This window comes from Coregonus clupeaformis, chromosome 8 (assembly GCF_020615455.1).
Source record: "Coregonus clupeaformis isolate EN_2021a chromosome 8, ASM2061545v1, whole genome shotgun sequence".
Lineage (NCBI taxonomy): Eukaryota > Metazoa > Chordata > Actinopteri > Salmoniformes > Salmonidae > Coregonus > Coregonus clupeaformis.
Window position 1 is genome coordinate 8945320 of NC_059199.1, and position 5147 is coordinate 8950466.

Here is a 5147-nt window from a genome sequence, read left to right on the forward strand (position 1 = left end):
ACATGCAATATATGTACATTTTATGTCACTCTTCCTTACCAAAACAAATTCAACTGTGTGTTCTGGGATATAGCGTATAATGGAGTTGGAATCAAGTGAACCCTCTCACAACTTTGTATACGTGGATGAGGCTGGCTTCAACCTGACCAAATGCAGAAGGCGGGGTCGGAATATCATCGGTCACAGAGCTACTGTGGATTTGCCAGGCCAACGGGGAGGAAATATCACCATGTGTGCTGCTATTTCGGAGCATGGTGTCCTAACCCATATCCCCCTTTTAGGGCCATACAACACCCAGCATCTACTCAACTTTTTAGAGACTCTCTACAGGGCTCTCATCCCTGATGATGAGAGGGGTCTGTTTAGAGAGGATTTGCCAAAGTATGTGGTCATTTGTGATAATGTGAGTTTCCATCGATCAAACATCATAAGGCAATGGTTTGTGACCCACCCGAGGATGCTCATAGAATTCCTCCCACCTTATTCACCATTCCTTAACCCAATTGAGGAGTTATTTTCAGCATGGAGGTGGAAGGTGTACGATCGTCAGCCACACACACAGATGACCCTGCTGGCTGCAATGGATGCAGCATGTGAGGACACCACAGTAGACGCCTGCAGAGGATGGATAAGGCATTCCAAAAGATTCTTTCCACGTTGCATTGGAAGGGAAAATATCCGGTGTGATGTGGATGAGAATATGTGGGCTGACAGACAGGAACGTCTGGATGTGTAGAGACAGCACTAGAACAGTGCTGTGGGCAAAGTTGTGCCTTAGGGGTGGTTTCCTGTGTTTCTTTCTAATTTAGTTTTTTTCCTTTGTGCCCCTTGGGTTGTCCAGTCTCTTTCAATCAATAACCCACATACAGTAATATGTAAATAGTACTGTTGAAATTGATATATGCCATAGAAGTGCAGCCTTGTGCATTTTCAATACAGTAACTGTCATCCAAACTGTAGCCTAAGTTTACATCAGGTAATACTGTCAAAGTACACAGTTCCATTGACAACATGCCTAAACATTTTGACAACCTTGTTCGTGAACAATGACTCAATGACTTATCATTCTGATGACACTGACATGATCATTGGCATGAATATTTACTTTTGAGAGATGTACTAAGGATTTTTAGTGACTGACTAGCTTTAGAAACATATCTATTGTATATTGCAGTTTGTACAAATTGTTCTGAGAAATGCACTTATTATTTTGCACATGTTAGGGATGATGTGAAAAATGCACCAAAGCGACTGAGAAAAACTGTAATTGGACAAAATATCAGAATTGTGCTGCCTGTGTAAACGCAGCCTATGTAGATAATGTGATTCTCAGTATTTTATTAAAGAATGTGAAACAATGTTGTGTCTGTTTGCTGCTCTTCATTAAATCATGTATAGCTCTTCTTGGGCTATGGCCTAATATACATTAATTCATATTAGAAGAATATATTATATGTGGCATATAGAATTCTGATCAGTTATGCAAATACAGTGAGGGAAAAAAGTATTTGATCCCCTGCTGATGTTGTACGTTTGCCCACTGACAAAGACATGAACAGTCTATAATTTTAATGGTAGGTTTATTTGAACAGTGAGAGACAGAATAACAACAAAAAAATCCAGAAAAACGCATGTCAAAAATGTTATAAATTGATTTGCATTTTAATGAGGGAAATACGTATTTGACCCCTCTGCAAAACATGACTTAGTACTTGGTGGCAAAACCCTTGTTGGCAATTACAGAGGTCAGACGTTTCTTGTAGTTGGCCACCAGGTTTGCACACATCTCAGGAGGGATTTTGTCCCACTCCTCTTTGCAGATCTTCTCCAAGTCATTAAGGTTTCGAGCCTGACGTTTGGCAAATCGAACCTTCAGCTCCCTGCACAGATTTTCTATGGGAATAAGGTCTGGAGACTGACTAGGCCACTCCAGGACCTTAATGTGCTTCTTCTTGAGCCACTCCTTTGTTGCCTTGGCCGTGTGTTTTGGGTCATTGTCATGCTGGAATACCCATCCACGACCCATTTTCAATGCCCTGGCTGAGGGAAGGAGGTTCTCACCCAAGATTTGACGGTACATGGCCCGTCCATCGTCCCTTTGATGCGGTGAAGTTGTCCTGTCCCCTTAGCAGAAAAACACCCCCAAAGCATAATGTTTCCACCTCCATATTTGACGGTGGGGATGGTGTTCTTGGGGTCATAGGCAGCATTCCTCCTCCTCCAAACACGGCGTGTTGAGTTGATGCCAAAGAGCTCGATTTTGGTCTCATCTGACCACAACACTTTCACCCAGTTCTCCTCTGAATCAGTCAGATGTTCATTGGCAAACTTCAGAAGGCCCTGTATATGTGCTTTCTTGAGCAGGGGGACCTTGCGGGCGCTGCAGGATTTCTGATTGAGAGGGGGTCAAATACTTATTTCCCTAATTAAAATGCAAATCAATTGCTAACATTTTTGACATACGTTTTTCTGGATTTTTTTGTTGTTATTCTGTCTCTCACTGTTCAAATAAACCTACCATTAAAATTATAGACGGATCATTTCTTTGTCAGTGGGAAAACTTACAAAATCAGCAGGGGATTAAATACTTTTTTCCCTCACTGTATACAATTCATGCGAAAATATTCAGATCTGGCAAAAGGCCGACATTCGGTCGTTTCACATTTTTAAATAGTCTTTATCACATAACTATAGAAATTGAAACATTGTTGGGGTTACAGGCCACAAACCGAAGACAGAAGTGTTCCGGTTTACATAAATGAGATTAATTGGATTCTTTCTTTCATTTGTTCTGTTCTTATTTTCTCTCGTTTAAAAGAGACATCCATCATTCTGTTTCATTTACGTTTCCATGGGAATGACTCTATAGATGAGTTCTCAACTGGGCGTAGGACATTCTGTGGTGTGTTTGTGTGTGTTTGCGTGCATGCACGTGCGTGTGTTTGTTTTAGTGTGTGTGTATTTCAGTGTGTGTGTATTTCAGTGTGCGTGTATTTCAGTGTGTGTGTATTTCAGTGTATGTGTATTTCAGTGTGTGTGTATTTCAGTGTGTGTGTATTTCAGTGTGTGTGTATTTCAGTGTGTGTGTTTTTCAGTGTGTGTGTATTTCAGTGCATGTGTATCTCAGTGTGTGTGTATTTCAGTGTGTGTGTATTTCAGTGTATGTGTGTGTGTTTGTTTTAGTGTGTGTATATTTCAGTGTGTGTGTATTTCAGTGCATGTGTATTTCAGTGTGTGTGTATTTCAGTGTATGTGTGTGTGTATTTCAGTGTGTGTGTTTTTCAGTGTGTGTGTATTTCAGTGCATGTGTATTTCAGTGTGTGTGTATTTCAGTGTGTGTGTATTTCAGTGTATGTGTGTGTGTTTGTTTTAGTGTGTGTATATTTCAGTGTGTGTGTATTTCAGTGCATGTGTATTTCAGTGTGTGTGTATTTCAGTGTGTGTGTATTTCAGTGTATGTGTGTGTGTTTGTTTTAGTGTGTGTGTATTTCAGTGTGTGTGTATTTCAGTGTGTGTGTATTTCAGTGTGTGTGTATTTCAGTGTGTGTGTATTTCAGTGTGTGTGTATTTCAGTGTGTGTGTATTTCAGTGTGTGTGTTTGTTTCAGTATCTGTGTGGACATACTGTGGCTTCCATCCATCTTCAACCACAATGAGATTCTGCATTCGACCACAGAACTATCACAACTAGAACTTTTAGAACTATCAGAACGAGAACGTTTAGAACTATCAGAAATAAAATGTTAAGAACTATCAGAACTAGATATAGAACTAGAACTACCAGAAGTAGAATGTTTAGAACTATCAGAAATAGAAAGTTTAGAACTATCAGAACTATATCTAGAACTACCAGAAGTAGAACTTTTAGAACTATCAGAAAAAGAAAGTTTAGAACTATCAGAAATAGAATGTATAGAACGATCAGAACTAGAACTTTTAGAACGATCAGAAGTAGAACGTTTAGAACTATCAGGTGCCTTGCGGAGGTTGCGGTTAATTGCGGAAGACTCTCGCTTCCGCATTGTCTCCGTGCTGCTCTGCTGTTTGTTGCTACTTGGCTACCTAACAAACTATTCACGTTTTACTTTTAATAAACGTTTAATCAATCTCTGTGTTCAACAAATTTACCAACTTTTTAGTTTTGTCCTCACTCATCTTTTTTCGTTAAACTTTTTCACCCCGGACGTTTATCCCGAGACAGAAGAGTCATTTTCCTGTGCGTTTTAGCTGCCAACTTTACGTTATTTTCCTTTTTTCCATCGCAACTTTTTTCCCTTATTCAACTTTTTTCACTCCGGACGCTTTATCTGGACATGGTTCATCAACATCTTCAACAGCCGAAGCTAAGTAGTAACATTAACATGATGTCTTCTAATTGCAGTCGCTGTACTCATAATATACAGGAGAATTCTCGCCTTACGGCGAGAATAGCTGTGCTACAAGCCCAGCTTCAGACGCAATCGTTAGGCAAGGGTAATATCAGTGTAGGAAAGGAAGAAACAGCGTCTGTGCCACCAGTAAGTACAGACAGTAATGTTAGTATAAATCCCCCCGCACAGTCCCCGCAGCCGGACAACTTTCTCATGGCTTCTGGAGGGAAATACTGTTGGAATGCTCAACCGGTGTCGCTCATTCAGCCGACAGAAACCTTCAACCGGTTTTCCCCATTATGTAGCGAGTCGGAGTCTGAGTCTGAGTCTTCTCTAGTCTCTACTCCTCCCGTTACGGGGTCTGAGACTCGAAGGCTCCCACCATTAGCTCTGACAAATTGAAAACCCTAGTCATTGGCGACTCCATTACCCGCAGTATTAGACTTAAAACGAATCACCCAGCGATCATACACTGTTTACCAGGGGGCAGGGCTACCGACGTTAAGGCTAATCTAAAGATGGTGCTGGCTAAAGCTAAAACTGGCGAGTGTAGAGAGTATAGAGATATTGTTATCCACGTCGGCACCAACGATGTTAGGATGAAACAGTCAGAGGTCACCAAGTGCAACATAGCTTCAGCGTGTAAATCAGCTAGAAAGATGTGTCGGCATCGAGTAATTGTCTCTGGCCCCCTCCCAGTTAGGGGAAGTGACGAGCTCTACAGCAGAGTCTCAGCACTCAATCGCTGGTTGAAAACTGTTTTCTGCCCCTCCCAAAA